Here is a 24,677-nt window from a genome sequence, read left to right on the forward strand (position 1 = left end):
ATATAATATAATTAAATTAAAAATGCAAAATAAATATTAATTTATACAAAATAAAAATAAAATAATAAAAATTTAAAAAAATTATAATAAATAATTTTTAAATAAAAATTAAATAAAAATTTATTTAAACAAAAAAAAAAATTAAAAATAATACAAATTTAAATTAATTAAAAAATTAAAAATTAATTAAAAAATTATATTGTTATTAATAAAATTTTAATTAAAAATTATAAAAAATTAAATTAATTAAAAATTATATGTTTTAATAATTTTTAATAATTTTAATCAAATTAATATTTATTAAATTAAAAATTAATATTATTTAATAATATTAATTATTATTAATAAATATTTAATAATAATATAAAAAAATTAAATAAATTTAAAAAAATATATATGTTAGAAAAAAAATTATTATTATAATCCAAATTATAATAATAAACATTATATAAATTAAATTCCGTCACATTTCCTTTGACCCTCTTATCCGTAATTTAAATAATGTTCCATTTAAATATAAATTTTTTACATTTCAGACTTTTAAAACGATTAAGAATTACAAAATAATGACATAAAAATGTAGAAAAATAAATATTTTCTGCGTCGTGACGAGGAGTGAAGAGCAAAAAATTGTTATAAAAGAGGTTTTAAACATATTTTATTATTTTTGCCGCTTTTTGTGCGAATAAATGAGTCATAATCGGCACAGCAAGGGATTAAAAAGGAATAAAAAGAAATAATGTGCTGAGAACGTGGACAAGTGCGTTGCTCGTAAAAGAAAAAAAAACCTTCAGAGCAAAAAAAAATTTTTTTTATTTAAATAGAGAAAAAAAGAGCAACCGTTTAATTGGTTTATTACTTTTTATTATTGCCATAGAATTTATTTCGAATCGACAGAGAGATAGGAGATTTAATTTTCTTAATGGCTTTTGTAGCACTTTTACGTTCGCAAAAGGTTCGGAAAGAAAAAAGTAGACGAGGGTCAAGTCAATAAAGGACTCAACTCGACTCATTTGATCCACACACAAATTACTTTCTTTGACAAAGTGCTCGAGAAATTTTGCTCTTAATATTGCTCTGGCGCTCATTGAAACAAGAAGAAACGAGATAAGACAAGCATGATGAATCCTAAAGACATAAATCATTAACTTTTTAACCCAATTTAGGCAAATGTATTTCGAGTGGCATCTCGTTCTCCCTCTCGTTTCCCTTAAAATACGATTCGGGAGGCACGAGAGGATGAGGCACAGGCAGACACAAATCAAGGCAAAAACACAGAGAGAAAACGAAAAATATTTGTTGTTCCAAATGTCAAGCATCAAGCTGCCTAAAGTATGGCAATAAGAGGCACACAACCAAAAACCATTTATCAATCACACATTTTGCTCTATTTTACGGATTTTTCGTATGCTCACCCAATTGCTCTTAAAATATGCTCAAATGTGTCGAATATTTTTAGCTTTCGAGCAGCAACATATCGACAAACACACGAAAAATACACAGAAAAAAAAGTACGAAAGAAAATCAGAAAACAAGACAAGATCCATTAATATATTTCTCATTTGTTCGAGTTTGTTTTTTTATGAACTATATTGTTTTTGGTGCCATTTTTTCTTATGTTAAAATTTTTTCTTTATGTTTAAATTTTTTTCTTCAATTAATTAATTAATTTTTTTTATTAATTTTTAATTAAATTAATTAATTTTTTAATTTAATTTTTTAATTAATTTTTAAATTAAATTTTTATTTTTTATAAAAATTTTATTTTTTTTAAATTTAAATATTTTTCTTAAAAATATTTTAAATTTTTTTTTAATTAAAATTAAATATTTTTTTTTTTTTTAAATTTTTTTATTTAAATTATATTAAATTTATTAATTTTATTTATTAATTTATTTTATTTAATTTATTAAAAAAAATAGTTGCTTATTTTTATTTGAATAACATTTTAGTTTTTTAACTTAAATTTTTTATTTAATTTAATTTTTTTTATTTTTTTAATTGAATATTCAACTGATTTTTTAATTTTAAAATTAATTATTTTTTTAAAAGAAAATATTTTTTTATAAAATAACTTATTTTTTTTCATTTTTTAAATTTATTTTATTCAATTTGTAAATTAAATTTATTTAAAAATTTTTAGTCTTTTATTTTTTTAAATTTATTTATTTTTTTAAGAAAAAATAATTTTTTATTTCAAATTTAATTTAAATTAATTATTTTTTTTAAATAAATTTTTTTTTAATTTTTTTAAAAATAATTTTTTTTATTTAAATTTAATTAAATAAAATTTAAACTAAAAATATTTAAAAAAAAATAAAAAATTATTAAATTAATTTTAATTAAATATTTAATTTTTTTTAATTTTTAGTGACAAAAATACTAAATTTAATTTTTTTTGCTAATTCAAGCGTCTCCATTCAAAATATTGCCGCTTTACGTCAATGGCTAACAAACAAGGACCAAACTACTCCCGTTATTTTCTAAATAAAAGTACTGCATGGTCCATTCAATTCAATTCCCATTCAAGCAAATGACGTGAAACAGATCGAACGATATTTGTTTTAAATATCTCTCTTGCTCATTGCCTTCTCCATACAGCCCGAATTTCAACGTGTACGACGCTCGAAATATATTCGGCAAAACATGAGGGTAATCAGAATTTTGATAGCGCGAAACGGAGCAATATTTTTTGGTGAAACTTCGAACCCACTCGTTTTGTGTCGAAATAAATTTGTGTGTATCGACAAAGTTTTTTTTTCTACCGACTTTAATGGGGACACATACAAAACAAATGTACAGAGAAGACAGAATATTTTAAATCATTCAGTTGGAAAGTATTTGACAGTCGATTCGAAAAATATATTTTTGGTACACAAAAAAAGTTAGGATTTAACGCATTTTTTAATTTATTTGGATAAAATTTGAATTTTTACTCGTTTTGATGTCTTTTGAAATTTAAAATATTAATTTTTTCATGAAAAAAATCGTAAAAATATAGAAAATTGTCATTTAAATAATTTTTTAAATTTATCCCAATGCACATTTTACTTTTTTTTGTTAAAACCCGATGCACATTTTGAATTATTGACCAAACGTACATTTTAATATTTCTTATTGAAAATGATTTAAAAATTTTTAGTTATTAAAAATTAATTAAAAAAAAAATTAAAAAATTTTTGTTCAAGAGAATATTTTAATTTTTCGACTCAATGAACATTTTAATTTTTTTTTTTATTTTTTTTTCAACAAAAATATTTTTTTTTAAATTATTGAAAATTTATATTTATTATTTTTTTTATTTTTATTAAATTTAATTATTTATTTATTTTTCTTTAAATAAATAAAATTATTAAAAATTCACTAATTAAATATTTATTTCAATAATAATTTTTTAAATAAATCAAAACAATTTTTAAAATAAAAAAATTTTTTTGATGCAATAATTATTTTTATAAATTTTTTTTAAACTTTTAATTTAAAAATTTAATTTAATTTAAAATTTATTTGATTTTTTTTAAAATTTATTTCAAAATGCGCTTTTATTTTTTTTTATTTTTTAACGACAACCTTCAAATCGAAGAAAAATTTTCTAACTGGTTCAATTTTTTTTTATTTTACTTTTTTTTTTTGTTTTATTGTAAAAAAAATAATAAGATAAATTTTATGCTTTCTGTCGCAAATTGCTCTACCATGAAAATGGAAATGATGACAAATTTGACATTTTTCGAAATTTCAGTAAATATGCGAAAAATCTCCCTTTTTTTTAATTTTTCTCATGAATGAAAACTCAAACACAGCGAAAAAGTGTGAGAGAAAAAGTCTGAACGACTAATTGCTAATTGAAACACAAACATCCTCTTGTGTCTCTCGAACTGTTGCACTTTTCGCAATTACGAAGACAAACGTGCACGAACGAAAAAAAGCTGTTAAAAGTTGCATCACCTGTCTTTACTCAATTAGGAGTGTCGTTGCTTCGTTTTGCTGTTTTGTTTGTTCTCGCACAAACAAGAAATGAGAGGAACGTGTCTTCCTTTGAGCGAGAGATTTTTTTTCTTCTTTTTGCAATTAACTTCTCGGGATGGGAGGCAGGCAGGGAGCAAATGTCAAACTTTCAATTCGTGAGAAAATAAGAAATCCGGGCTCCGTTTCCTCGCACGACGAACTAAAATATTCATTCGGTCGGTTGTACCGAGAGAGATAGAGGAAAGTTCAAAATGTTTTCAGCGTTAATTAAATTTTCCAATTAAAAAGTTTTTACCGGTAATCAACATTCCAACCTTGTATGGCTCGAGCGATAACTTTATTTGGCATTTTATGAAGGAAGACATCATCGTCGTCATTGTCGGAAGCAAAATCGATCATTTTAAATTTATTGAGCTGTCAATTAAAACACTTTCATTTCGAGGAAAGAAAAAAAACTTGAACATCTTAATTATTAAAAGTTTAAATTTTTCAAGTGACGAAAATCGATTTCATTACGAGGAAACAGATTGAAAATTTTTCGTGGAAGGAAAAATTGAACCCAATATTATTTTTTTTTAAATTTTTCATGAGTTTTGATTTTTCATTTTTTTATTATTAAATATTTTTTTAGTGGTTTCAAACTTACTTCAAACAAAATAAATAAATTAAAATTAAATTAAAAATTAAAAAATTAAATTAAAAATAAATTTCAATTTTTTTATGAGATTTTTTAACAAGGGAATTATTTTTTTACTCAAATAAGTTTTAATTGAATTTTAATTTATTTTTAAATTTTGTTTAAATTAATTTTTAAATTATTTTTAAATGAATTTTAATTGAATTAATTTTTAAATTATTTTTAAATTAATTTTTAAATTAATTTTTAAATTATTTTTAAATTAATTTTTAAATTATTTTTAAATTAATTTTAATTGAATTTTAATTTATTTTTAAATTATTTTTTTTTAAATTAAATTATTTTAAATTAAATTTCTTAAATTATTTTTTTTTTAATTTTTTAAAATAATTTTTAAATTATTTTTAATTGAATTTAATTTATTTTTAAATTATTTAAATTAATTTTAATTTAATTTTAATTCATTTTTCATTCGATTTTCAGGAAATTTTTTTTTTTCAATTTTAACGAATTTTTCAAAAATAAATTTAATTTTTTTTTTAAAATACGAAAATGTACGACAAAAAGTCGAGACATTTCCGTCATAACACACACCAACAATTATTATTATTGTCAAGGTGTGATGTAATAAAATGCATGTTCAAACAAATTTTTTTCTCCTTAATTACTTCCTTTTCCTGAATATGTTTTCTGAATGCCATACGACGACGACGACTTTTACCTTGACTGCCTACCTACTCTGACAGACATGCAATTTTCAACGGAGCATAAGAAATCCATCATCGTGTTTCTTTTTCACACACATCACTTTGTCAGCAGGTAGAGCAAAAAAAAAACGAGGTGAATGAATGTCTGAACAGTTTTTCTTCACACACATCCCCAGTTAGTTAGTACTGTTCAATGCCTCGCGTGATGTAAAAATTGAAATTAAAATAATGCAAAGAGGAAAGACATAATTAATAAAAGTGAAAACCGACGTTTCTTGTAAAAAAAAATTTCTTTAAATTTCTTAATTTTTCCTAATTTTTAATTAATTTCTTTTTTAAGCGAAAAAAACGATAATTACTATTCTCTTAAAATAATTTGTCGAAAAAAAAAGTCGACATAAGTCATTAATTTTACGTTATTCCTGAACTGACATTAACTTCAATTGCAGATAAAAACTTGCGCAAATTTGCAATTTTTTCTCGTACAGAAAAAAAAACTTTTTTTTTGCGATAAAGTAATGATAATAAAAGAAAAACAGCAAAAAAATGCAAATAATTATCAGAGTAATTAGTTCGAAAAGTGTATCAATTTTCTGCTAATTACAAGTTTTATCAAACATTGTTAATTATTTACTTTTTGGTCGGTTTGCTTAGCACAATTACAACAACAACAATAAAAAATAATTTTTTTACAACAACAAATTTTCGGTTGGAAGAGGATTTAAATGCATATTTTGTTGTGTTTGTTGGCGGATTGCAGTTTGTTTGTGTATTTAAAGCGATCTTTAACACGAATGTGGTTTTGTGTTCTGTATGTTTGTGTGGGAATGAGCTTTTGTGGGGGATTACATGGAAGAGGATTAAAATAAAAATAATAATAATACAGAGAGATTAAAAAAGAGATGAAAAATAATAATAAATAAATGAATAATGAACGTTGAGTTGATATTAAAAATTAAATAAATAAAAAAAGAAAAATTTTATGGAAATATTTGTTTGAACAAAAAAAGTTATTTTAACATTTTTGATTTATAATTGTAAAACTTTTTTTTGTTTCTATTCTATATTTTTTGTTAGTTTTGTTTTATTTTAAAAAATATCTATTCTATAATTTTTTAATTGAATTTCGTCTGTTTCTAACTATTTTTTATTAAAAGTTTTGAATAACGTTTTAAAATGTAGTATAATTTTTTTTAAATTTTCTATATTGAAAAATATATAGTTTGATACTATTATTAATAATTCTATTAACTTGAAGTATATTTTTTTAATTTTTTCATCATTCTTTTATTTTTATTAAAATCTAAAATAATTTCTAAATAATAATTTTAATTTTAAATAATAATAATAATTAATAAAAAAGTAAATATTTAAACAAATTTTTGAAATTAATTTTAATATTTTTTTTTAAATTTTTATAATTAAAATTAATAAAAAAAAATATACTATTTAAAATTTAATAAAATAACTAATTAACTTTGAAATAAAAAAAAAACAAATTAAATAATTTATTCAAAAAAAAAATTGAGTTATAAAAATTTAAAATATATATTATTAAGCATAATTTTGATAATTTTATTTTAATATCTTTCATTATTATTTCTTTTAAAATTAATTTAAATTAATATCTAAATAATAATTTTGCATAAAATAATAATAAAAAAGCAAAAATTTGTAAAATTTTAAATTGTTGAAATAAATTTTAATTTTATATTTTTTATCTTAAAAATTTTTATTATTAAAAAAATTAATATTATTTAAAAATAATGTGTTATAATGTTTAATTAATTGAAAAAAAAAAACAAAAAATAAGTAATTTTCATTACAAAATTATTTTTTTTTTTATAAAAATAAAAAAAAATATTAATTTTGATTAATAATAATAAACTTTTTAAATTAATTTTAATTTTTTATTTTTTAATTTTAAAAAAAATATTTTAATTTTTAAAAAATAATTTTTATATTTTAAATTGAATATAATTTTTAAATTAATATATTTTTGTTTAAAAATTAATAAATGAATAAAATTTATAAAAAATTATTTAATTTTTATTTATTTTTTTATTAATTAAAAGTTTAATTTATTTTTAACTATTTTTAATTATATAATTAATATTATTATTATTAATTGTATAATAAATAATATTTTATTTTTATTCAAAAATATATTTTAAATATTTTTGAATAAAAATTATGTTTATATTTTTTTTTAAATAATTAAATAAAAAGTTAAAAAAATTTAATTTAATAAAATTAAAAACTCAAAATATATGATGATTTTATAGCAAAATATATATTAAAATATAAAATCAATAATATACTTCAAGTTTAAATCTTTCACTATTTTCTCCATAAAAACGCATTCTAACACTCTTTTTTTGCAACTTCCGACTTAAAAAATAAAAAAAGAAAAAATCTCAAGATGCAATTTGCATTTTCACACAACTTTTTAAATATACATCTTTTTCATCTCTACGTTTATTTTTTTTTGTTCATCTCTGTTGTTGTTCTAAAAATGTTCTTTGTTGCATTTCCTGCACTTATAAAAACGTCTTAGCATTCATGTGAGAGATTGAGAGACGGAGAGAGAAAAAGAAATTTTCTGCTAGAATTGCTTGAATAGACACGATAGATAAGTGCTTTATCTTATGCCTTTTCCGAGAGACGATTTTAGACAGATTTCTTGTTATCTTCGAAAATATGTACTCGGCTACTAAAAACTTTGTGAAAAGCACACAAAATAACATTTATTTAAATTTCTTCTTCGTTCTTCGGGGATTCAGTACGGAATTTGAAGACGAAGAAAAATAATAAGAAGACGTATTGTCTGTCAATCGCTTTGTTGGATTTTTTTTCTCTCTCGCATGAACACTTTTCAACACTTTAAATTTTTTTTTTATTTTTTTTTTATTTTTTTTTTTAAATTTTTTTTTTTTTTTTTATTTTTTTTTTTTTTTTTTTTTTTTTAACTTCTATCTAAAAAAAATTTCTATTCTAGATTTTTTTCTGTAAAAATCTTCTAAAAAATTAGCTAAAAAATTAATTTTAAAGTGACATACATTTTAAAGTGTCCTCCATCCTGCGTGAAAATTTGCTCCAAATACGAGAAAAATTTTTTGTTGACAAATTCGTGTCGTGCATAAACAAAAATATCAACAACCAACATCATAATCATCATTAGCAACATCAATTCCTGACTATTAGCTCCATCACATAAGCAGCTGTCATTATCATACCCACTCGCTTTGTTCGGCGTCCCTTTTCACTCCGTACACACACGAAAATTATTCCAAAATGACAAAAGTTTTCAATTTATTTAACAATTTAAAACATACAAAGTTTGTCTTGCATTCCGACGAGCGACGACGACTACAGATCGAGTTGGGATGTGTGCATTATAATATTACGAAAATTATGACTATTTATGAGCGAAATGATATTTTTCTATGTTTAAATTGATGCAATTTATGCGAATGTTGTCGGCTCTTGTCACACAGAGAATAATGATGATTGTGACAAAAATGCATATTTATGCAGGAAAAGTACCCTCGTGCATTCTTTTTTTTTATTTGTTGCCAGAAACAAGCTCTCGAAAAATTTTAATGGATTATAAAGTGCCTTTTTCGAGCACAAACAAAGACATTAGTCATTTCGTTACATTTTTTTTCACGTTTTATTTGCGCCACAAAATTATTATTATGTAATTATTTTGAATAAAAGCTGCAAACTGCATAAATTTAACCAAAAAATATCAATAAAAGTCAGAAAAATGGAAAATGACCTGAAACTACAGCTTTGGTACATCAATAAAAATAAAATAAAAAAAAAATAATTAAATTGACAAAAATTTATTTGACAAGTTTATTGCAGGAGAATGCAGTGAAGCACAAATAAATTATGTCAATTCTACATTTTTTTAAATGTTTGACATACAGACGAAAAAATTGACAAGAATTGTTTTTTTTTATTTTAAATGATTTTTTAAATTATTTTTTGATTGTCTGTCTGTGAAAAGTATTAAAATTAAATTTTTATCAAAAAATTATTAAATAAATTAAATTATTAAAATATTTTATAATTAATTATTAATTAATTTATTTTTTTTTAATTTTAATTTAAAATAAAATTTAATTTTTAAATTAATTAATTAAATTAAATTAATTAAATTTAAAATTTATTTATTTATTTTATCAAAATTTTAATTAAAATTATTATATATTTATTAAAATTAATTTAATTAAAATTTATATTATTTTTAATTAAAATTTATTATTTAATTAATTTGAATTTTTTAAAAATTTAATTAAAAAATATTTTATTTAATAATTTAAATTAAAATTATAATTTAAATTTTTTATTTAATCAAAAATTTATTTTATTTAATTTTATTAAAAATTGTTACATTAATTAATTAACTAAATTTAATTTTTTTTACTCAATTATTGAATTTTATAATTTTTTTTAACCGAAAATTTTTTAAATTAAAAAAACGATGACAGCTGTCAAATTTCATACAAAGCTTGAAATGTTATGATTCTAATTGTAATTTGACGAATAACTTTCGGATTTTATAAAATTGTTCTTTTAAGTCATTAGAAGGTTTGTGTATCAAAAAATTTAAAAAATATTGAAAAATCTTGAAATAATTGAAAATTCATTGCAAGTGAAATTCATTGCATACTTTAAGGATCATAAAAAAATCTCCATAAAAATTAAATTTATTTCAATTTTTTATTTAATTTTTAATAAAAAAATTATTAAAAATTAAAAAAAAAATTTTAAATTTTAATTTTAAAAATGCGCTCAAGTAATTTATTTGAAATGAAAATTCAATTAAAATATTGATATTTTGTCCAAACAAATAGAAAAACATTTAAAAAAATATTTGTCAGTCAATTTATAGGTACAAAACATTTTAGTTTATTTTTTTTTCTATTTTTTGACACGTGTCGCAATAGAATTCCATTTTTGTCGCGTCGTCGTTATAAAAATAATTGAAATCCAATTTTGTACCTAATTTTTTCATGAATCAATTTTATCATCAAATAATAAATTCCGAAAATAATTCATTTCGTCAGTCATGCAAAACTAATTTAGCACAAAAAAAAAGAAAAAAAATTATCATCATCTGAGAGACAGATGAGCAAGCAAGCAAGCAAATGATTTGCTCATTTAACCTCTGTCAACATCTCTATTAATAAATCCCGTTTTTGGCAACAAATACATAATTTACGTCTATCCTCCTCCTACTGCTTCTCTGATGCTTGTTACAACGAGAACAACAACAATGCAACGCGTATCAAATATCATTTAGCCAAACTACCTCTACAATACATACTCCGTCATCATCCATCACATTCTTGACAACACGAGAGAAGAGAACGAGACGATACGGAGGATTTGAACTTGTGCTGTGCTGTGCTTCGGTTGCCATCAGCCATATCCAACCTCTTATTCATAATTAATGCAGATGAAATTCATGACATGATAAGATACTCTCAATGGAGATTGCAAGTTTTTTACGAGTTTCGAGCTTTAATTTGATCAAAAAATATATTTTCTGGCTTGAAATTTCATTAAAATTCGAAATTCGTTCAAATTTTGTAACGCTATAACTCAAGTTTCGGTTCAAGAATCTTTTCAGATTTTTTTTAGTTTATTAAGCTTAACTAAGAGAAGGTTTATAAGCCAAAAAATTTTAAAAATTTGACGTTTGAAAAAAAATTTTTTTTTTCGATGGGTAGAACGAAGTTTACGGGTCCTTTAATTTTTTTTTTAATTTATGAATTTTTTTCAGAATAAAAAAATTCAATAAAAAAATTCTTTAAAATTTTTTTAAAATATATTTTCAAAATTAACCTTAAGCTTTTATAAAAAAATTAATTAAAAAAAAATTAATTAAAAATTAAATAAATTAATTTTTAAAATTAATTTTAATTAAATTAAATTTAATTTTAAATTTTAATTATTTTTTAAATTATTTAATTAAAAATTGAAATTAAATAAATTAAAAATTTTTAATTTAAATTATTTTATTTAATTTCATTTTAAATTAAATTAAGATAAAAATTTAATCTCGAAACTCGAGCTTTAAAAAATCAACTTTTTGCAATCCCTTAATTCTCGTATCCACAAAATTTATATATAATAATATAATAAAATAGTCTCTAAACAATATATACCAACTCAGATGACTGACAAATAAATTTTAATGGGCAGAAAATAGGAATAAAGGAAGATAGACAGACAAGCATTAGACAATAATAATAATAATCATGCTCCTCCATGGTCCGATTTCGGGGGTTAAATTAGTGTGAGTTGGATCAAAAGGTGTAAATTAGTGCCAATTTTCTCCCAAAGGATCTTCTAAAATCTCCTTTAGATCTTAAATCTTATCGATACCCAGATGAGACGAAATGCATACAAAATTTTCCGAGAACTGGACAAAAGACAATAAAAGTTACATATCATAAATCAAATAGTTTTACACATATTTTAACATCCTTTTTATTTAAATATAAATTTATACATCCAAGTTACAGACGAAGAAAAGCAAAAGATGTCAGAGAGAAAATTTTCTTACATTTATTGTACATTTCTGACCTTTCATTGCAATTTCTTTGTTTATTTTGATTTTATGGGTTTAAAGATTTTGCAGATTTATGAGATTTTGTTAAGATTTCTGTATTTATTTTGCTTCTTTGAGACGTACTTTGAAGACGAAAACTTTTAAAGCCATAAAATAACATAATGGACGGGTGTTTCGCATGAATGCATGTTGAACTTTGTAATGAATTGAACAAGTTCACTGAATAATTTTGAGGAATTTTTATGTTAGAGTCAAGGGGGTAGAGACCCTCCCCATTGATTTATTTGAGTAATTTTAAACAAAATAAAGAATTTTTAACTAAATAATACTTTTAATACTAAAAATTTACTATTTTGTTTAAAATTTTCAAAAGATCAAGAGATCTAATTAAAATATAATTTAAAAAATGGCGGGAAAAAGTATATGTTGCTTAAATTTTTGAAATTTCTTGAAAATATGAAGTATATAAAAGCTAAAATGATCCAAAAAATCAAATTTATGAACTTCGAAGTCAAAAGGAGGAGGATCTCAAGTATATAGTATACGAGATCTATAGATACATAAGTTTGAAATTCAAAAAAATGGCGGGAAAACGTATATGTTGCTAAAATTTTTGAAAATTCTTGAAAATTTGAAGTATATAAAAGCTAAAATGATGCAAATAATCAAATTTATGAACTTTGAAGTCAAAAGGAAGAGGATCTTACATACATAGTATTTTATATGTTTGAAAAATATATAATTAAAAAATGTCTCAAATCAAAATTCTAAGCTTAAAATAAAACTTTTTCTCACATCTTTTGCTTCTTAAAAAAGATTCCAACCCCATTAACTGCCTAAATTCAGATCTTCTACTTCAAAAAAAGGAATTTCGGGGACGGTAATCAATTTAATTTCAGACGTGACAAGTACTTTGGTAATGACTTTACCCGATTTTTCGCTCTTTTTCCGTTCATGTTTTCCAAGGGTGTATGTTTCACTAAATTAAAACGGAAATATATGACAAAAATGAGGAAATAAGCACCTCGGCAACGTGCAAAACGTGATAATGTGTCAAACACGTTTTGCATAGAGAAAAATACTTTTTTGAGGAGATACGAATCAACACTAAATAAATATATAGCAAGGAGAAAAAAAAAAGGGAAGGAGGTAAGATTGACTTTTATTTTGATTCACCCTAAATCTAAATGCCACTCATTCACTTTGGCTGAGTTCATTTAATGATGGTAGATTTCAAAAACTTCTCTTGATGATGAAGGAATATAATATTTACTTTTCGTATTTATTTCACATTATTAATTTCTTGTACGTGGCTATATGACGGCGGCGCAGCGCTACTAATTTCCCTTGAACGGAGAATTTAAGAAGTTTTTCATTACTTTTTGTATTCAACTGAAATTGTGTGCTTTTTACCCGCATGTTTTAGGCACAAATGAACATAAAATGTTGTTTGCGAACTTTATACTAAACTTGATACATTTTATGAACAAAATTAGTTTTATATTAAATTTAAAAAAAAATCAATATATTTTTTTTTTATTTTAAAATAATAAGCTGGATTTAATTTTTTTTCATCATAAATGATTAAATATCACTCATCAAGTAATTTTTTCAGGTGTCGCGTCAGATCGCCAAAAAAATGCATCATTTATACCGTTAATTTGACTCGTTTGGGGCAAACTTTTTTTTTCATAATAAATAATTATAATTAAAACATAAAAAAAGTGTTTTATTTTATTTTTTCACTTTTTTTTATAAATAAATAAATATATAGCATATATTTTCTGCTCTTTTCCTGTGTGAATTAAAAAAAATATTTTTTTGCAGAATTTTTTTTTAATTATTAAAATGTACAAAAAAAGCTGCCAAACAAATAATAATGCAATAACATAAAATTATATACATTTCTGTACACAAAAATTTTATAATATTCATTAACTTCCGTATCTGATGAATTGAATTGTTAATAAATATGAACTTTATTTCGTATTTTTTTTTAACTACGAAAAAAAATTGTACAAAAAATGAACGTGAAAATAAATTAACAAGTCACCTTCTGGACACTCGACATAGTTTTTTTGTTGTATTTTTTATATTATTTGTTTATATATGATTTTCATACAACATATATAAAATTTTAAACATATTCATACATAATATATATAAAAAATATATGAATGTATGGAAAAATGAAGTGTGAATATTTTATGAAATGAAAATAAATTATTTAAAAATTGCACTTCCGACAACAAGAGCAAATATACAGTTAGCGCACACGTTTGTTATTTAAATTTTTATTTCTGCATTTTATAATCAGTTTTATTTGTCATACGAAAAAAAAAAAAATATATATAACAGAGAAGACATGTTTTATTATTTTTTTTGTCTGAAAGTGGTAAAATGTTGATAAAATCACGAAAAAATATATATTGAAGGAGCTACAAACTAAATTTATAAAGAATTTTTTTTTAGTTTATAATATATGTATTAACAATATTTATTTATTAATAATAATAATAATATTATTATTATTTGTTAAAATAATTATAATTAATTAATAATATTGGACAATTATTTTTTTACAACGATCTTATTTTTTTTTTTTAATTTAATTTTTTTTTTTTAATAATTTATTAAATTTTTATTTAAATTTTATTTTTAATTGTTAATTTTTTAATTAATGGCAGTTTTTTTTCAAAATATATATATTTTTTAATAATAATAAAAATTATTAATTTTGTATAATTTTAATTATTTAATTAAATGATTTTATTTTTTTTAATTAAATTAATTTATTTTTTTTAATTTTTTATATAATTAATTATTTTAATTTTTTAATAAAAATTATTAATTATTATTTATTTAATTATTTAATAAAAATTAATTAAATAATTAATTTGTAAAATTTAAATTATTTTTTTTTTATTTAATTTAATTTTTTAATTTTTATTTATTAAAATTATTATTAAAAAATTATTTTCTGTTATTTTTGATTTAAGCAATAAATAATTTCTTATTTATTTATTTATTTTTTGTTTTTTTTTTAAATTATTTTAAAATTTTAAAAATTAAAATTTATTTTTTTTAATTTTAATAATTTATTTAATTAATAATTTATTTCAAATATATATTATATATGTTGGTATAAAAAATGGTAATATTATTAAAAAAAATAATAATACAAAAAATTGCGAGCATGCAAAATTTTAATGTTTCAGGACAAAATAATAAAATTATTCATCATCATCAATTACCAATGCATTTTTGTCTCGTTTTCCGCTAATATTTATTTTCTATATTTTAATATTTTATTTTTTTATTATTTTATTAAATATTATTACGACTCGAAACTAACATATATACTCACACAAACTATCAATTTCTACCATTCCATATTTTAATGGTTACAAAAAAGCAATTCATTTGAACTTAATCCAATATAAAATATTCGATTTTATAGAGTTCTGTAAAGATGTCCGCTAAATCCTCTTTTATAATATATATATCTATACCTATTTTTATATATATTTTCTATATATATATTGTATCAGTGACAAAAAAAAAATAAATAAAATTTTTACATCGAATTCATTTTATTTATTTTTTTTAGCGGGGGGATCACAAAAAAAGAGAAATAAAAAGTATGTGATGTCCTTTTTCTCGTGTCGTTGTTTTTTTTTTGCACGGATGAAGTAAATGTAATAAATTCATTGTATTATATATGGGAAAATAGTAGACGTATTAAAACATTAATAATTATCGTTCCAGCAATAAATATTTTACACCGTTTTTTTATTGCACATTTTTTCGCGTAGAGAATTTTTTGAAATCGATTTATGGGAAAATCATGTGAAACATAAAAAAAAGTTGTACGCGGGGAAAAAACAACATAACACGCTTTAAACTAATTGTCGTGGACCGAGTCGTGCACTAATTGCAGACACACGAGCAAATATTGCGAGAAAAAAAGTAGTATTTACATAACTATGCAATCAAAAGAACATTCGGAATATTATGTTTGGCGATATCGATATAATTGAAATGTTTTTGACAATTACTCATGAATGGACTTTTTTTATTTTATTTTTTTTTTTATTTTTATTGCTGCCGAAAAAAAATGTCAAAGTAATTTAAATTTTTATTCGATTTTTATTAATCCTTTATATTGCTATTTGTTACAGGATTCCCACACTTTTTTTATATTTTTTTTTTAATTCCTTTTTTTATCGAAAAAGTCACATTTTTATTCAAATTTATTCAATTCAGATAAAAAAAATTAAGACTTATGACCTATCTCTTTAGAGAAAACCCGCAAACGCTAATTCATGGAAATCGTTTAAATCGGAATTCAATTAAAAAATTTACGCATTTTAAATTTTCAAGCCGGATTCGATTCAATTTATCTGAAAATTAATTTAAAATGTGAATTTTTATTTTCATTCGGTGTCGTCATGCCCACGTCTCTTAGCGACGAATTGCACATTTTGAATATTCAATTGATGATCCATTAACTTTGTTAGTGTTACTTTTATTTGGGTTTTATGATATTTTTTTTTACTTCACCTTTTTGTCCTTTTATTTGTTTGTTAATTTATTTATCTTTTTTTTAATTAAATTTGATTAATTAAAATAATTTAAAAAAAATAATTTTAAATTAAATTAATTAATTTAAAAAATTTAATGAATTAATTTTGAATTTATTTTAAAAAATTTAATTAATCAATTTTAAATTTATTTTAAAAAATTAAATTAATTAATTTTAAATTTATTAAAAAATTAAATTAATTTATTTAAAAAATAAATTAAAAATTTAAATTTATTTAAAAAAATTAAATTAATTAATTTTAAATTTTATTTTAAAAAATTGAATTAATTAATTTAAAATTTATTTTAAAAAATTAAATTAATTAATTTTAAAATTTTTAAAAATTAAAATAATTAACTTTAAATTTATTCTAAAAATTAAATTAATTAATTTTAAATTTAAAAAAAATAATTAATTTTAAATTAAAAAAATAAATTAATTAATTTTAAATTTATTTAAAAAAATCAAATAATTTAATTTTAAATTTATTAAAAAATTAAATTAATTAATTTTAAATTTAATTTTAAAAAATTAAATTAATTAATTTTAAATTTATTTAAATGAAAAAACATAATTAGTAAATTTTGTTAGAAAAATCGTGCAGAAGAAAAAAAATTTTTTTTTTGGTTCAGTTGAAGTTTTTTTTTATTTTTTACAATTAATTAATATAATAATAAAATATTTTTTTTAGTATTTTTTTTTAATTAAAGAAAGAAAATTGAGAAAACATACAATATATATAATATAATAATAATAAAAAGTAGGCAAATGTCACACAAAAAATTATAAAAAATATGAAAAAAATAAAATTTAATGTTTTAAAAGAAAGAAAAAAGTTAAAATAATTTTTAATATTTTTTTTCATGTATTTTTTTTTTAGTTCGATGCGACAGAAGAAGCTGTTACAGGAGCTGGAGAACTAGCCATCATACAATCCGTTCCCATAATAATCCGATTATCGTTCGGCGGAACTATTATTCCTGATGATTTTTTATTTTTTTAATGATGATGATTGGTTAAAAGAAAAAAAAAAATAGAAAGAAAAGATGAAAAAAAGCAAAAGAAAAAAATTAAAAGCAAAGAAAAAGAAAAAAAATTGCATGCAAAAAATCATCGGATTGTATTTAGGACAAAAAGGACGAAAATACGGGACGAGCAGCATCGAGAGAGAGAAGAAAGGTCAACAAAATTTCCGAAGACAAACAAACAAATGTACATGTAAGTATTTAGTGGAAGTCGGTATAATGTGTGTTATCGTTTTAATGAAACATAATATTTGATTTATGTTGCTTAATGAATGTCTTACATTTATATTGATTTTAATAGGTTTCTATTGTTTACACGTTTACCCCATCTCTACTCGCACGGAATCTCGGTTCGTGTGTGAGTTTCTACTTGACACTCTATTGCTTTAGTTTTGCACATAATTCCTGTCTTATGCACTTTTACAACAGAAATTTATTGCTTGCAATAGAAATTTATTTGTGCTCGAAGGATGTTGTAGAACGAGAGAGAATTTTCGATCAATATATATATTTTTTTTTTGAAACAAAATGATGTTTCATGGACTTTTAGTGACTTTAGCTTAATTTGTCGAGAAATTACATGAAAATTTTAAAAAATATTTTTTTTTATCAGATTTTTAACATTTAATAAAAATTTAAAAAATTATAAAAATTTATGTAATTCAATTTACTTGATTTTAAAATAATTAAATTTTATTAATTTTTATTTTAAAATTAAATAATTATTTTTTTAGAATTTTTATTTTAAATTTTATAATTTATAATTAATCATATTAAAAATCAAAGATATTAAATATTAATAATTAATTTAAATTAAATATTAAATTTAAAAAAAAAATTTTTTTTAAAAAATTAAAATTATTTGCAATATTTAATATTATTTTATGAAATTATTAATATTTTACATAATTTATTATAAATAATTAAATTTAATTTAAATTGAATTTCGGATTTTACAAATTAAAGTAAAGTAAATAATTAAATTTAATAAAAATGTTTAAAAAATAAATTGTAAATTAATAAAAATAATTTTAAAATTTATTAACATTTATATTAAATGTCAATAATTTAATAAAAATAATTAATTTTTATATATTTTCATGTAATAATGTTTTAATAATTTTTTTTAACAAAATATTTAAAAAATTAATAATATTTTTCAAATTAAAAAAAAAAAATTGCATAATAATTTTAGAATAAAATTTAATTGATTTTTTCTGTTGAGAATAAATTAATTTTTGATTTTTTTTAGTTAATTAAAATTTCTTATAAAAAGTTAAATTTTTAAACAAATTTTATTATTTAATTAATTATTTTAATATTTAATATTTTTTTAATTTAATATTATTTAAATACTTATTTTTTTTTAAATAAAATATTTTTTTTTATTTATTTGAAAAAAAATCACAAATCCATCAAAAACATCAAAAAATAATTTGTGACAAAAATCAATTTACTGCAGTTTATAAATTTTCATTAGTCGCTCAAATCAAATTAACAAAACAAAAAAAAAAACTCGCATTTATCTCTTTTGATGACACCACGTTCGAAACAAAATAAAAATAAAAGTTGCCTATTTGACATTCTCTAATTGCTCGGAAAAATGTGTTTAATGACCAACCGATTCGCACCAAAATATCGACACAGAGCGAGATAAATGATTGATTTCATTATTGGTACATCGCCTCGTTATTTGCAGTTGTCAGCCATGTTTTCGCTGCCATCGTCGTCGTCCGAAATGAAATAAACAAATAAACGTCCTTTAATCATCGACAGTTCATTAGTTGCGTTACCGCGTACACATCTGTGGATGAATTACAAAACAATCGTCTCTCTGCCCGAATCGAGCAAAAAAAAAACGTAGATAATTATCTACAGCAAGTTTTTTTTTTTGATAATAAGAGACATAAGGGTGTCGTCGTCGTCGTCGTACGGGAAACTTAGCTAATGAACTTGAGAGTGATTATTTGATAATTACTCCGAAAAAAGTACGGGAGAATGGCAGTGATGGACTTAAAAAGAAGCAGAATTAATTCTTGAGTAACAAAAAATTTTTTTCAAGCTTCAAAATTATTCCAATTAATTCAAACCAAGCAAAAATTTATTTATTTTTATTTTTTTAAATTAAAAATATTTATTTCAATTAATTTAAATTAAATATATTAATTAAATTATTATTTTTAATTGTTTTAAAAAAATATTTTTTATTAAAAATTTGAATAATTATTTTAAATTTTTTTTAATAATTATTTAAATTAAATTTAATTTTTTTTTTATTATTAAATTAAATTAAATTTTCAATTTAATTTAATTTTAAATAATTTTTTTAATTAATTTTTAAATTTTTAAAAATTATTTTAAAAAATTATATTATTATTTAATTTTAAATTAAATTTTTATTTTTTTAATTTTTTATTTAAAAAAATTTAAATTTTTAATTAAAAAATTAATTAAAAAATTTATTTATTTTTATTTTAATTTAATTAATTATTTAATTTTAAAATATTAATTATTAAAAAAATTTTTTTTAATTATTTATTTTATTTTATTATTTTTTTTAGCATAAAAAATTATAAAAGCGGCTCTGAATGCGTAAACAAGAATGACAACAACAAAAACTGGTTAATTTTCCGATATAAATGTGTTCCGTGTTCATATAATAAGTAAATGATTGCCAAAGAAATTGATTATCTGCTTAATAATGATGAATCGACGTCGTAATTGACACGGTAAAAAAACGAGCGGAAGAACAAGAGGCGGCGGAAAATCATTAAGTAGGTAATTAAATAGGAATTGGATAATGTTAGTTTTTTGTCTGTTCTGTATCCAACAACAACATAATATCATGTAATTTTTTACTTGAGCCCAACTTTAATTCAATAAGGAAATTTTCTTCGTTTTTTTGTGTCGAAACTAATTATTTAGCATAATTACCGAAGATTAATTTAAATTTTATGTCGTTTTTACGCGTTTCTATTCACGTCAAGATTTTTAATTAACTGCGCGTCAAAATCTTTAAGAAATCTATATTTTTGTTTATTTACTGATTTACTGCGAAAGTTTATACACATCTTTAAGTTAATATTTGTTTGGCATGTGTATTTATGTAAAATATGTGTAAAGAGGGAACATAATGAAATTTATAATAAATAATCATTGGGTAAACAGTTCAAGGAGAATGTAATCACAAATCATTTAAATGGCAAATATTGATTATTTATTATTATTTGTTTTAAAGTTATTTTGAATAAATTTTTAAAGGAAAATTTTGAGTAAAATTTGGTAATAAAATTCAAGACAATTAGAAGGATAAAGTTATTTATCGATTATTTCGAGAATTTCCTATTTTAGGCTGATACAATTTTTTTAAAAAATTTTTTTTTAAATAAAATTAAAATATATTTTTAACTTTTAATTAATTTATTTATTAAAAAAATATTTAAAATTATTTTAAAATTATTATTTTAATTATTTTTAATAAAAAAATATTTTTAATTAATTAATAATTTTAAATAATTTTTTTATTTAATTTTTTTTTAATTAATTAAATTAAATTAAATTAATTAATTTTAAAATTAATTAATTATATTATTGAAAATTAATTAATTAATTTTTTTTTTTAAGGAGAAAATTATTATTAATTTTTTTAATCTTAAATTTTTATTTAATTAAAAAAAATTTAAATTTAATTAAATTTTTAAAAATAATTTTTTTTGATATCTATATTTGTTTTAAATATATATTATTTAAATTTTTAAAATTAATTTTCGTAAAAAATTTTAATTTTAAAAAATTTGAACTTTTATTAATTCTTTAAGAAAAATTTTTAATATTTTTGTATTGCAAACAATTTAAAAATTTTATTTTAATTTTTTTAAAATTAAATTTAATTTAAAAAAAATAATTTCATTTATTTAAATTATTAATTAAATTTAATTTGATTAAAAAATTATTTTAAAATAAATTAATAATTTTAATTAATTTTTAACGGAAATAATTTTGAAATTTTAAATTTATCGCAAATTTTCTCATAAAAGAAGAAAATTAATCAATAGGAAATCCCAAACAATTGCGACAATTTGCAAAAGCCTTAAACGCATGATGATGATGATGCCGGGTACCTATTGCCTTTTATGCATTAGTTTGGTTTTGTCATCATCATTGTTTGTTTTTGTTTGTCAGCAAATTATTGTTTCTTATGCTCGATGGTTGTGGCTTTATTTTACATTTCCTTTTTCCTTTAAAATTTTCTGTGTCGCTCTGTGTCGCAATTGTCATGCATACGCACACACATCGGAGGTATCCCCCGAATATAATGGCAAAACCGAAAGCATTAAATCATGTCATTTGTACTATTATTATGTTATTATTTTAAAACAATCACTCTAAATGGCATGTCCTTGTACAATGTTTTGCTATTGTTCGTCCATTATACATCGGCTCGTCTTTGTTTTTGTTGTTGTTTTACACAATCAAATAATGACAACATAAATTGTCTGTAGTTGTATCTATCTCGAGCTCTGTGTGTCTATCAATGTCACATGTGTGCCTGTGTGTGTTATTTTAAATTGGGAGTTTTGGTTTCAAAAGGTATTCTTATTTATACGGAGATATATATTTAAGGGTACAAGAAAATTGTTTTAGTTTAGATTAGTGACAGAAGAACCTGTATGGCGATATATGCGAAGTGATTATTTTAATGATTCATGCATTTAAATGTGCTCTTGTCCAACATTTGGACCGTATTATTGTTTGCTATGGTGTCCTTTTTGCTAAAATCTCTTTTGATCTCTCATAAGCCTTTTTTTCCGTAAAAACTTTTAAACTGGGTTAATCTCTTTTTTTTTTGCAGAATTAATTTAAAGATAAGGAGTCCTTTAAAAAAATTTTGACAGATGTCAAAAATTTCATTTTTAATTTTATCATTAATTTAAATTTTACTTTAACGAAAATAATGAAAAATTTGACGAAATCCTATGTTTGCTATATAGAGCTTCGTACTGAAACTTATCTATAGCAAACATACAGGATTTCGTCAAATTTTGTAGTTACAATTCTCGCCGCTAGAGTAGAATTTAAATTGACGATAAACTTCCTTTAACTTCGAAAAATTACATTTTAGTAAAGTTTTTGACATCTGTCCATACTTAAAGTAGTGACAGATGTCAAAATTTTTACTAAAATGTAATTTTTTCATGAATTTTTGTCATTTTAAATTCTACTCTGGCGGCGAGAATTGTAACTACCAAAATTTGACGAAAACTCGTATGTCTTCTATAGAGCTTCGTACAGAAATGAAATTCTATAGAAGACATACGAGTTTTCGTCAAATTTTGAGTAAATTTTTAATCGATAAATTTTAACGATAAAAAAGTAAATTTTTGACATCTGTCAAATTCCCAAAAATAAAATTTCATGTCCTTCCTACCAATTATATCATATTAAATTCATCGTAAATGCAGTTGTAGATGACTTGTAATTATAAGTCGTGCATTATCTATTAGGAAACGTGTTGCAGAAAAGTAGCTGTGGGACTCGCTACAATTATAAAGCACTTGTTTTCCGTCTCACACATTATTATTGTTATGCAACTTTGGTTAATTAAATAATGCGATGAATGTTTTATCGCAAGATTATTAAGAAGAGATATGTTTGTATATAATTTGGATTGTTTTAAACTCCAAAACGCAAAATTTAATAATAAAACAAACAAACAGACCATAATTGTAAATTTTCGGACAGTTTTCTCTCTTTCTCATTCTCCTCTTGTTCTTTATCCTTGATGACGGAGGAAACATTTTTAGTTCATAACAACCAAAATTAAGTTTCGGAAAATTTCACACACGATTTGCATATTAATTTCCGTGTACAAAAGTTCTTTCGGTATGCTCGTACCGTACAATGTACCGTACAGAGAAAATTGTTAAATTATTCAAAAAAGATCAGGATTTTACAAGATTTTATTTAAAGAATACCAGAAAAGTTTTATTTCGTATCGCACGGAAGGAAATGGCATGAAGGAAACCTCTGTCGTCCTTGTATACCGTAACGTATACCGTACGTACCGTATATACGTATATCTATAGAACGTACAGAACAAGTGCCAGTTTTGTAAAACATTTTTAAATAAAATTAAAAATTCATCAAGAGTAGTTACTTGCCTTTCTCATTTCCACTTGTCTTTGTCTGTTTACAATAATATGCCATGTATTTGAGATTTGAATGTGAGCGGTTTTGCAGATGAAGGTAGAATTGTGCAAAATAAAAAAAAGTTTAAGGATTTATACATTATTTGCATTAAAGTAACATCTACCGGAGCTATCTCTCACTTAATTCAAGTACAAATGAACAGACAGAGGCGGAGAGAGTAATAATATTGCAATGCACGTACTTTCTGTTTATAGATTTTTGTGTTTGAATTTGATTTGAGGCAAAGAAAGGAATCTTAATTAGATTGAAATGTAGAATAATTTTTATGTTGTGATTAAATGTTCATTAAGGGAAAAAGGGTTAGTCTGGCTTTTTACGGACGTGATTATGTTTAAATATTATTTGAATTATTATATTATTATAGTTGTTTGTATAGTTTTATGATATTTTTCGATTGAGAAATTTAATACTGTTGAAATTTTTGATTATATAGAGTTTCATTAAATATGTAACTATTTTGAGTAAACTTCTCTATTTTCAATTATTTTATATATTTGTAAATATTTATGAACTACAAGACAGCTAAGTTATATATTTTTAATATATTATTATTACTTTCTATATGAATATTGAAAGATACTCGAGCTAACAGACTAAATATTATGTTGAGCAAAATTAAAAAAAATATATTAAAGTTATATGTATTAATTAAAATATTAATATATAAATAATAATTAATAATACATATATATATTTTAATATATTATAATATTAATTATAAAATTATTATTATTAATATATAAAAATAATTTTTTTAATTTTTTTATATGAATTTAAATTAAAATTAATTAATTTATTAAAATTTAAATAAAATTAAAATGTAAAATTTTATTTTTTAAATATTAATAATTTATTTAATATGCTCAAAAACATTTTTTAAAATATATTTCAATTAATTCAAACCAAGCAATAAATATTAATATTTTTTCAAAAATCTTAAGCTCAATTTTAAAATTCA

The 24,677-nt window shown here is 20.7% G+C and overlaps 1 protein-coding gene across 7 annotated transcripts in view; it reads right to left on the reverse strand.

Annotated features, from left to right (window-relative positions):
- Positions 1-24,677, reverse strand: part of LOC134832790 (RNA-binding protein Musashi homolog Rbp6) — a 342,867-nt gene that overhangs the window by 10,528 nt on the left and 307,662 nt on the right. The gene's annotated exons all lie outside the window — the stretch shown is intronic.

This window comes from Culicoides brevitarsis, chromosome 2, assembly GCF_036172545.1.
Source record: "Culicoides brevitarsis isolate CSIRO-B50_1 chromosome 2, AGI_CSIRO_Cbre_v1, whole genome shotgun sequence".
NCBI lineage: Eukaryota > Metazoa > Arthropoda > Insecta > Diptera > Ceratopogonidae > Culicoides > Culicoides brevitarsis.